This window comes from Eretmochelys imbricata, chromosome 4, assembly GCF_965152235.1.
Source record: "Eretmochelys imbricata isolate rEreImb1 chromosome 4, rEreImb1.hap1, whole genome shotgun sequence".
Classification (NCBI taxonomy): domain Eukaryota; kingdom Metazoa; phylum Chordata; order Testudines; family Cheloniidae; genus Eretmochelys; species Eretmochelys imbricata.
In genome coordinates, this window is record NC_135575.1 from 135,213,104 (window position 1) to 135,225,221 (window position 12,118).

The window sequence follows — 12,118 nt, forward strand, 5'->3', positions numbered from 1 at the left end:
CTGGTTTTTCTAATTAATATTTTAGAAGGGACTGCAAAAAGACACAGACCAAACATCAGTCACTGTTTACCCTCTCATCAATCATTCATTTGAGGTTTTAGCGTGATGCCATCAAGAGGGTCATTTTGACCCAGGTCCCCCTGTACCAAGCCCACTGATCACGTTTTACATTTTCTTTACTTGGTGAGCTGGCCCCTGGCTGATATATTCCAAAGTTCATTGCTGAAAGATACATGCAGATAGAGCTTCTAATCACGCAGTACATTTCCACACCAACTGCTCCCAGAATCCTCTAGCAAATAAAAACGTACCCAGCCATACCAAACTTATGTTCACCACATTCATTCATATCAGCCACAGTAATTCACAATTACAGGAAGAAAAAAATACCTGTTTTTACTGTCTATCAGAACAATTACAATGATAAGCTGGCCTATTTAAATGGAATGCAGGCATCTAACATTTCTTCCAGTTGAATGAACTGCCTGGCTATTAATTATCCTGAATTTTAAGAAGTTTGGCTAATGACCATGGAGGACAAAAGCTTCAAACAGAGATATGACTAGGTTAGGTAAAATAAGCGCAACTGATTCTGCCCAAACAGTCTGGGCAAATGTCTGTGCCATTTTCAATTCTGCAATTTAAAAAAAAAAAAAAAGAGCGAGGACTGCCAGTGATATTGTATCTGCTAAGGAATATTTATACTGACCTAAAGACTTATGTGGCTGCTGGAAATTTGCAGTACACAAACCATGAAGGACATAAAGGGAACTACTTTTTGCGATCTCCAGCACAGTTAAAAGTACTGGGTACATTTTTCAAAAGCAGCTAAGTGACTTGGGGTCATAAAGGCATATCTTTACTGCAAGCAGGAGGTACAATTCCTGCATGTATAGACATACCTGGTCAAAGCCATCTTAAGTGACAATAGCTGTGAAACTGCAGTAGCAGGAGTGGATGCATGGGCTAGCCCCACCCAGCACCCTGGGTACAGAGTAGCTGAGTTATGTCTACATATGCTTGCAGTGTAGCCATACCCTAAGTCAGTGGTCCTCAACCAGGGGTCTGTGGCCCCCAGGGCAGAAAGCTGAAGCCCCACTGCATGGGACTGAAGCCCAGGGCCCTAAGTCCCGCCAGCCGGGGCTGAAGCCGAAACCTAAGCAATGTAGCTTCATGGGGGACCATGTAGCATGGGGACCCAGGCAAATGCCCTGTTACTACCCCCTAATGCCAGCTCTGGCTTTTTTATGCAGAAAACCAGTTATTCTGGCACAGGTGGGGCCGTGGAGTTTTTATAGCATGTTGAGGGGGCCTCAGAAAGAAAAATGTTGAGAACCCTTGCCTTAAGTCATTCAGGTGCACAAACTCTTGCCATCCACGGGACTGAATTATTACATCCTGCTAGGGTGATCGGTCACCCACTTGTTTTTGTTCTGGCTGACCTATTTCTATGATGATTCCCATCCACTCTAACTGACTGGAGCTGTGAGTGTTCTACCACCACAGCATGATTACAGAGACGTGATGATCTCATGGTGAAGGCTCTCAGGAGACTGCAATCAAATCCCAACTCAACCACGGACTCTCTAGATCAGTGGTTCTCAAAGCCGGTCCGCCGCTTGTTCAGGGAAAGCCCCTGGCGGGCCAGACCGGTTTGTTTACCTGCCGCGTCCGCAGCTTCGGCCGATCGCGGCTCCCACTGGCCGCGGTTCGCCACTCCAGGCCAATGGGGGCTGCAGGAAGGGCGGCCAGCATGTCCCTTGGCGTGGAGCAGCGAACTGCAGCCAGTGGGAGCCGTGATTGGCCAAACCTGAAGACGCGGCAGGTAAACAAACCGGTCCGGCCTGCCAGGGGCTTTCCCTGAACAAGCGGCGGACCGGCTTTGAGAACCACTGCTCAAGATGACACTGGGCAAGTCACTTATTCTTTGTGCCTTGGTTCTCACACCTTTAAAATGGGGATAGTATTACTTTGAGGAATGTTGTGAGGATAAATTCATTCATTAATATTTAAACCATTGTACATACCACAGTAATAGGTGAAATAATAGGACCTAAATAATATGGAACTACTGCTGTGTGCTTGGCTTCATAGCTCCCAGTGCTGCTTTCATAGCGCTGGCTGCCTACGCTGGTATTCTTACATCCTGTTCTCGCTCCGCCTTCCTTGTTGCCACTGCCTTGTGCTTTCCCTGATATGTCCTTGTTGTGTATTTGGTTGTCGTGGTAATAGAACTTTGTTGTTGCCATGGCAACTGAGTTAGATTATTAGGGTATAGCCCAGCTGGTTTTGGCTGGTTTTTTGATTAGTTCAGTGTGTGGCAATAAATGGCTGCTTTTAAGGTTTACAGCTCTCTGTGTCTCCAGTGATTTCTTCCTAAAACTGTTGCCCCCAAGGATATAACAACGTAGCAATGAGGATGGGATGTCTGTGCAGCCCCAGCAACAGAAGGAAGTACAAGTCAAGATACAAAAAAAAACCAACCCTTTTTGCTACTGGAAGGGGGTGAGAACTGGCTTGTTTGCACTGATTGTGCAAATTGAAACTAAAACCATGGCTACACTTATAGGGCCACTGGAACCTTTTGAGGAGACTATAGTCCAGTGGCATGTATATACTGAGCATTTTGAGCTTTTGGTTATTGCAAATGACATTACAAAAGAGAAGAAGGTGCCCATATTCTTAAGTGTTGTAGGGGCTAAGACCTACTCCCTCCTACGCAGCTTACTACACCCTGTTAAGCCAGAGACCAAATCTTACAGTGACATTGTGGAAATCCTGGGGTCCCATTTTTCTCCAAAACCACTGGTAATTGGTGAAAGATATAGGTTCCACAAAAGAGACCAGAAAGAAGACAAAACAGTTGTACAATTTGTAGCAATTTTGAAAAAGCTTGCAGAACCCTGTGAATTTAAGGAGATATTAAATGACGCCCTACGTGACAGGTTAATTCGTGGCCTGCACAGTGAAGCGCCTATTGACAGAGGCTCAGCTTACCTTACAGAAGGCTGTGGATATTGCGGTCTCCAGGGCACTGGCAACAAAGGAGGCGCAATCCATCGGTGCATCCCCTAGGGTGCATTAGGTGTCAAAGAACCTACCCACAAACCTGTGCGGAGTCAGGAATGTTACCACTGTAGTAAGCCGGGTCACCAGGCATCACAATGCTGGTGTTAGGACCTGGTGTGTTGACACTGTGGCAAAAAGGAACACACTGAGTGTGCCTGTAAACAAAAGGAAAAGAGGCCTGTGGTCTAGCCGACCAAAAAGGGAAACCTGCATACCTTAGAGCAGACCCAGGATGACCAAGGAGACACCTCATCGCAAGAAGAAGTGCCATTGCACGTTTTGTCTTTAGCAGTGGGCTCACATGAATACCGGGTAACCCCATTGTTGGACGGCAAACCTATATGCATAGAAGAGGACACCAGTGCAGCCATCTCACGGGTCCCCAAGACTGTGTATAAAGAAAAGCAGCATCTTCCGCTTAAGGCAACAAAAGCAGTTCTGAAGATGTATACGGGAGAAGCTGTGCCCATGTTGGGCACTACTGATGTTAAGATGGAGCTCAATGGACAGGCTGCTAAATTGCCACTGTTTGTGGTGAGAGGTAATTACCCAGCCTTAATGGGTAGATCTTAGCTTAGGAAGATCCAGCTGAACTGGGCAGAAATGCACCAAATGAATAAAGAAGAAACCAGTCTGCCCACTATACTAAGGAAACATGTTGCTGTTTTTGGAGAGGATCTGGGAAGTATAAAGGGAATCACTGTGACATTGAACATTAAACCTGACAGTTAACCAAAATATCTGAAAGCCAGAACTGTGCCATATGCCATCAGGACAAAGGTTGAAGAGGAGCTGGAGCACCTGGTCACAAATGGAGTCCTAATACCAGTTACCCATAACCCATGGGCAACTCCTATTGTTCCAATAGTGAAGAAAGATGGCTCCCTCCAGATCTGCGGTGATTTTAAAGTTACTGTCAACCCAGTGTTGTGTGCAGAGCAATACCCACTTCCCCGCATCGATGACTTCTTCGCAGGCATGGCTGGGGGACAAAAGTTCATTAAGATAGATCTGAGTCAAGCATATTTACAGATGCACATCAAAGAAAAGTCCCAAGAGCTGTTAACTATTGTGATGCATGAGGGGCTTTATCGATACTGTCGTCTACCCTTCGGAATAATGTCTGCTCCGACCCTGTTCCAGAGGGCTATGGATCAGATTTTCTGTGGCTTGCCAGGAATCCAGTGCTATCTGGATGACATCCTGGTCACTGGAAGGAATGAGGAGGATCACCTAAAGAATTTAGAGGCTACCCTACAAAGACTGGAAGAGTATGGCCTATGAGTCCGCAAAGACAAGTGTGAATTCTTCCAGCCCTCTGCTGAATATTTGGGACACATCATTGATGCTACAGATCTTCATAAGGCCCCTGCAAAAGTTAAGGCTACTGTGGCGGCTCCCCCTCCTCAAAATGTTAGCCAGCTTTGCTCGTTTCTAGGACTATTAAACTATTATCGGGAAGTTCATCTTACAGTTAGCCACACTACTAAAACCACTTCATGAACTCTTGGGCAGAACAAGGCCTGGAAGTGGACTGAAGCCTGTGATGTTGCATTTAACAAATCTAAGGATGCATTGCTAAATTCTGAAGTTCTGACGCACTTTGATCCATCCTTACCCCTACAGTTGGTCTGCGATGCCTCCCCTTATGGAGTGGGAGCAGTCGTGTCACACATTATGCCTTCGGGAGAAGAGGGACCTATTGCTTTTGCTTCATGCACTCTAAGCAAATCAGAAACTAACTATGCCCAAATCAAACGTGAGCATTGGGAATCATTTTCAGAATTTGGAAGTTTCATCAGTACCTGTTTGGATGGAAGTTTACTCTTCTCACAGACCATTGACCTCTGACTTCAGTTTTTGGACCCCACACAGGCATTCCCCCATTAGCTGCTAGTCGTATGCAACGTTGGGCATTGTTGCTTTCCACGCACACACATGAAATCAAATATCGGAAATCCACTCTGCAAGGCAATGTGGATGGTCTCTCAAGGCTGCCTATGCCAGTCAAACATCAAGCTATTGCCCAGAAGGAAATCTTTTACTTTGAACAGGTAGAGAATACACCCATCACCGCTACTCAGGTAAAGAAGGCAACTCAAGTTGACCCAGTATTGTCCCAAGTAATGGACCTGATGATGCATGGAACATCTCAAGGAACCTCTCTGGTCTCACCCGACCTTGTTACCTACATCTCCAGGAGGACGGAGTTATCGATCCAATCTGGTTGTTTGTTGTGGGGGAGACGTGTCATTATCCCACCACCACTGAGATCACAGATGTTAGAAAAGCTACATTCCGGTCACTGTGGAATATTGCGCATCAAGGAAATTGCATGAAGCTATTTTTCGTGGCCTGGACTGGACAGTGCTGTTGAAGAGAAGGCAAGAGCTTGTATGTCATGTCAGGGTGTGAGGAATGCACCCCAGTGGGCACTCCTACACCCATGAGACTGGCCTGAAAACCCGTGGCAATCTATTCACGTTGACTTCGCTGGCCCCCGTGAAGGAAGCATGTTCTTGGTGGTGGTAGATACCCGTTCTAAATGGCCAGAAGTATCTATAATGCAGTCCACTAGTGCAGAGAGTACTATCCAAAAACTGTGGGGACTCTTTAGTCTCTTTGGTCTGCCAGAACAACTTGTGAGTGACAATGGACCACAGTTCATCTCTCAGGAGTTTAAAAATTTTATGAAGGCAAATGGGATACACCACATCACTTCAGCACCATATCATCCATCCACCAATGGATTAGCTGAAAGATTTGTGCAGACAATAAAACAAGCTTTGAAATTGGGAAGGGGACAATTATCCATTCAAAAGCATCTGGACACCTTTTTACTATCCTACAGAAACACACTTCATGCTACGACCAAGGCATCCCCAGCCTTTCTAATGATAGGGCGACAGCTGCGCACTTGCCTTGATCTGCTGAAACCTTCTGAACCCTGACAAATTGTGCAGCGTTAGCAGCAAGATCAAGCCTCAGGCGTGCACCTATAGCAAAAGACTGAACCCTTAGCCTGGGACAGCTGGTTTTGACTTGGAATTATACTTCTGGAGCTAAATAGGTCCCTGCCACTGTCATCGCTCAAACAGGGCCTGTTTCCTACACAGTCCAGACTGCAGAGGATCTCACCTGGTGGCGACATGTAGATCAGCTGCTGCCAGGTCATACCAGTCCTCAGGACACATCTTCAGCTGAGTGGCTGACTTCACCACTTCCGGCGAGACACAGAATCAAGAGTCACCTGTTCCTGACTTTCTCCATCCATCACTGCCAGTAACAGAGAGACCCCCCCTGCCTGGAATGAGCTGATACCACATCCTCACCCATTCGCCCTATGGACCCTGAGCCCATTGTCAGGCCTGTGCCCAAGACATTTTTGGGAGCAACAACACCAGAAGTCCACCGTAATCCACCTAGAGACAGAAGGCCTCCTCAATGCCTGGATCTTTAGCTAGGGCGAACCATTGTTACGGGCAGTGATAAACAGCCAAAATCTTAACAACCGGTTCCCTCCTCACCCCACAAGAAGGTCGTTGCCCACCCCCACCCCCCGGGACTCCTGCCCCATTCAAACCCCTGCGTTCCTTGACGCCCCCTCCCCAGGACCCCTGCCCCATCCACCCCTCTCCCCTGTCCCCTGACTGCCCCCAGAACTGGGCAGGAGGGTCTTGTGGGCCACCGTAGTGGGAGCCCACCCCGCCCTGCCCCTAAGAGCCAGAGGGACCCGCCGGGGGCGAGGTGGGGAGTCCCAGCAGTGCTTACCTGGGGCAGCTACCAGGAAGCATCCGGCAGGTCCCTCTGGCTCCTAGGGGCGGGGGAGCGTACCTTGGGGGGAGCAGGGGGAGCAACCGCTCCCCCCACTGGTCACATCAAAAGTGGCACCTTAGGCACCGACTCCGGGGGTGCTCCACGGCAGCTCCCCACCCCACACCTGGACCCAGCTCACCTCCGCTCTACCCCCTCCCCTGAAGCGCCGCCCCACTCTGCTTCTCCGCACCCCCCACCCCCAGCTTCCCGCGAATCAGCTGTTCGATGGGAAGCCTGGGAGGGCTGAGAAGCAGGCGGCGGCTTCCCAGTAAGGCCGAGGGTGGCGGAGGCGAGCTGGGGCGGGGAGTGGTTCCCCTGCACCCACCCCGGTTACCTGCTGCAGCATGGGCGGCCCTCCTCGCGCCCCCACCCCCCACCCCAGCTCCCCTCCTCTCTGCCTTCCTGGGCCAGAGTGCGAAGCCGCCACCTGCTTCTCAGCCCACCCCAGCTTCCCGCATGAACAGCTGATTCGCGGGAAGCCATGGGGGGGGCAGAGAAGCAGAGCAGGGCGGCGCTTTCAGAGGCGGAGGCAGAGCAGAGGTGAGCTGGGGCCGGGGTTGGGGTGGGGAGCTGCCGGTGGGCGCTCTTCAGCCACCAAATTTTCCCCTTGGGTGCTCCAGCCCTGGAGCACCCCCGGAGTCGGCGCCTAAGGCGCCACTTTTGGCCGGTTAAATTTAGAAGCCCTTTTAGAACCGGTTGTCCCCCGCGGAACAACCAGTTCTAAAAGGGCTTCTGAATTTAACAACCAGTTCTAGCGAACCGGTGCAAACCACCTCCAGCCCACCACTGGTTTCGGGGCAAAATAATCCCCGGGGTTTAGCCGGGAACAGAGGCAGTCTATGCTCCTTCTCTAGTTTAGTGTTTGTTTTATTTAGGGGATGTTCTCATTAAGGGGGGAGGAATATGTTGTGTATTTGGTTGTCGTGGTAATAGAACCTTGTTGTTGCTATGGCAACTGAGGCAGATTATTAGGGGATAGCCCAGCCAGTTTTGGCTGGTTTTTGGTTAGTTCAGTGTGTGGCAATAAATGCTTTTAAGCTGCTTTTAAGGTCTACAGCTCTCCGTGTCTCCAGTGATTTCTTCCTAAAACTGTTGCCCCCAAGGATATAACAGTCCTTCCTTACCATATTCATCCAAGCCATTAGCCTCTCCTCCTTTAAATCCCTCCTAAAATGCATTTCTTCAGGGATGCCTGCAATAAGAGGTATTATTTGTATTTACATTTAATTTTAGATTACAGAACCATCAAGACATGCAGATTCTTAATGTTGTAACCCTTAGTAATAGTACCTAAACAGAAGTGCAGATCCCTTTGGATTATTTGCTAAATCTGACCATTTCCTTTTCACCACTTTCCCTCCCTATCCCCAGCAAAACATGCTGGCTCTTTGACAGGGGTCAGTGGATACAGACTGTAATGCTGTTAACTCAACCTTCTAAAATATTTTGGTCTGGATCTGAAGTTCTGATTAAATCTGAACTATTCCTCAACTTTTAAACTGCCAGTGGGAAACAGGTCGACTAGGGGAAAACAACAGCGCAGGAAAGCACACATCAGCAGCTCTTGGGGTCATGCAATATAACAGGAAACACGGAGAAAATTCAAGAGTCAGCCCATGATGTATTGCTCTCTTTGATGCCTTTGAAACAGGGCTATATCACAAGCCATGCAGTGATATTTCTATGTTTCATCTACCTTATGCATCCCAATCATTCCCCCATTCCAGCTAAGAGGAGATGCCTCTCGTTTGATACTTTTCTAAACTGGTTCTGGGTTCCCCCTTTATTTCAGAACTGGATACCAATTATTCATTTGGGGCTTGATTTTTGGCATTTAATGCAAGTCTATATTGAATGTGGTGCCAAGTTGCCCTGCCCCAGGGAAAAGTACAGGAGGGATGGTGTCTCCAAAAAGCACCATCCCTCCCTGAGTGGTAAGTGTGCAATAGGACTTTACAGGCTGACCCCCTCCATGCATGGGTCCTCGTGTAAAAAGAGGGTATCAAGGCCATAGCTCAACCTTCTCCTCTTCCCTTTTGGGGTGATGTGCACCATCAGAACAGAATAGTCCCTGCATGCCCCCTGAAGGACAGCAGCTGTGAGCGGTCATTGCATAGACTATTCAAGGGGGTGGGTTGGTTTACTTCACTGTAACTCCACTGATCAGCTCCAAACCACAGTGGATATGGGGATCTTAAACCTCTCAGCTTGAGAGCCTTGGTTCTTTAGTACAAACTGTAAAGACTCATACATTTAACTCTGGAGGTCACCAGAGTTCAACCCAGCAACAGGTGGCTTCTGTTAGGCATGCTCCTCTGCTCACACATGTAAAGGCCAGTCAGGGTCCAGCACCAGAAAAAAATGAGCTAGAAAGATTTACATGTGCGTGTATAGATGTGTATATGTATTTGACATGCATCAAACCCCATACATCAAATAACTCACTTAGCTGAGTAGCCTCTCACTCCCTGTGATTTTATTCCTTTTCCTGGAGTCCATTACAAATATCTCCCCACTTTATACCTTTAGCTTAAAACTCTGGTTATGAGAATTACCGCTTTAAAGTTCACTGTGAAGGTGGACCAAGGTTCAACAGACAATAAAAACCACAAACAGCTGCTTAGAAATAGAGCTGAATTGATGTGTTGGTTCAGTGGCTAAACCAAAAAATAATTTAAAAAAATCTGTTTTTTTTAATTTTTCTTCAAAAAAAATAAAAATTTAAAAAAAAAAGAAAAAAAAAGAGATCTAAATGAAACAATTCAAAAAAGTCCTTTTGAATTGACATTTCACTTAAAAATATTATTGGGAAACAAAATATCAAAACAAACCATTCTGACATTTTCTAAATTTCTAAATTTGTTTTCATTTTTTGGGCCAAAACTATGTGCCAACTTTGACCTGAATTCACAAATATTTTCCATGTCTCCCAAAAGGCAATTTTTTTGGCAAATTTAATTGTAACCTTTTTTGGTTTGTTTGTTTGTTTTGTTTTGTTTTTGGCCCAGGTCTACTTAAAAAGCTCAACCCGTACTGAGGCACCTAAACAAATGGTAGGTGCTGAGTAGCCAGCAGTTCTCGAAGATTATTAGGCTCTCATTAGCTCCACAGAACTACACCCATAAGTAAAGGTTACACAATCAGGCCCTTTGTATGAAAGGTGCAATATAAAATCAAGAGGGTTATTTTATTGCTATCAGCAACTACACAATGATCTTTAACCTGATGCCTCCAATAAATTCCACGTGACAATTGCCATCTTTTTACAATAAAGTCCCAAAAGTTCTTTAACGTGGGGTTGTGTTTATCCATTTCAGAAGGGTCGAAAACTACAGGGCTCGTGGTCACAGGTGAAAAATGTTATCTCAAAGTTCTGCAGAAAAAAAAGTTAACCTGGAGCAACCAATCTCTTCCTTCTAATTATAGTGCAAAGTTTGTTTGTCCCTCTGTCCCAAAGGATTTTAAAATAAAGAAAAAGACCTCTCACCATTTCCATCACAAAGCAACAACCAGAGTTGCTAATGGTCCCCCATCCATAACAATTTAGGGCTTTTTCTCCCTCTGTGTCATGAAGTTTCTATAAGTCACTTTTTGTCCTCATCTCATCTGTCTCGAGCCTCTTCCTCTCCAAAGTCTATGACAGTTCTGTTAAAACATATTATATTCCCATCAATAGCTGCCTTCAACATGCCACATTGCAGTCAGCGTAACACACACAGTACAAATGACTTGGCTCCTAAGAACAAATGCTCCCAGAATGTTTCTAGTGGTTTATTTGGAAAGGCCATAAATAAGAACAAGAAATGGGGCTGTCAGGCAGAGATTTTAGAAAAATACCTAATCGTTCTGGACTCCCAGTTCCCCATTACTATTAGCTGGGAGTTTGGTGTCCAAATCACATAGGTAGGGTTGTTGTTGTTTTAAATGTTACATCAATGATAGATCATAAGCCATTCAGGGAAGGGCCTGTCTTTTTGTTCTGTGTTTGTACAGTACCTAGCACAATGGGGTCCTGCGCAACAGTTGGGTCTCCTAAGTGCTACCACAATTCAAATCTTAAATAGTCACATGCCCATTACAACTACTATATTTTGCCTAGTAATCATAAATATATGACTTAAACATAGCTCAGAATGGCCTGGATACTTAGACTGGCATGTGGTCTGAAAATTTATAGAAGGAATCTAAACACAGGGTTATGATGAATAGGAAATTATTGAGGGAAGTAAAGATCCTGGAAGAAAACCACAATAATCTGGGTTAGAATCATAGAGTCATAGAATATCAGGGTTGGAAGGGACCTCAGGAGGTCATCTAGTCCAACCCCCTGCTCAAAGCAGGACCAATCCCCAACTAAATCATCCCAGCCAGGGCTTTGTCAAGCCTGACCTTAAAAACTTCTAAGGAAGGAGATTCCACCATCTCCCTAGGTAACCCATTCCAGTGCTTCACCACCCTCCTAGTGAATTTTTTTTTCCTAATATCCAACCTAAACATCCCCCACTGCAACTTGAGACCATTACTCCTTGTTCTGTCATCAGCTACCACTGAGAACCACTGGGTTGGAGCAAATCTTATTTTATATACCAGGGGTGGCCAACCTGTGGCTCCGGAGCCACATGTGGCTCTTTAGAAGTTAATATGCGGCTCCTTGTCTAGGCACCGACTCCGGGGCTGGAGCTAGAGGCGCCAACTTTCCAATGTGCTGGGGGGTGGTCACTGCTCAACCTCTGGCTCTGCCACAGGCCCTGCCCACCCTCCACCCTTCCCGCCCCCTCTCCTGAGCCTGCAGTGCCCTTGCTCCTCCCCCCACCAGAGCCTCCTGCAAGCCACAAAACAGCTGATCAGGAGGTGTGGGGAGGGAGGGGGAGGCACTGACTGGTGGGGCAGCCGGTGGGCAGGAGGCGCTGGGAGCGGGGGCGGAGTGGAGCTGATGGGGGGCTGCTGACATATTACTGTGGCTCTTTGGCAATGTACATTGGTAAATTCTGGCTCCTTCTCAGGCTCAGGTTGGCCACCCCTGTTATACCATGAAAGCTGGTCAACATTTTTGAAATTTCATTGAAGTTTTATTCCACGGAAATTTTAAAGTAAAAAAAGAAAATTTGGTAATATTTTAACAATGCTTTTGTGAATATTTTCTCCTCCATTTTTAAACAAATGTTAAAGCTGGTTGAAATGTTTCTAATTTTAAATTTTTCAGAAATAAGGTGGAAAACATTTATTTTAAAGT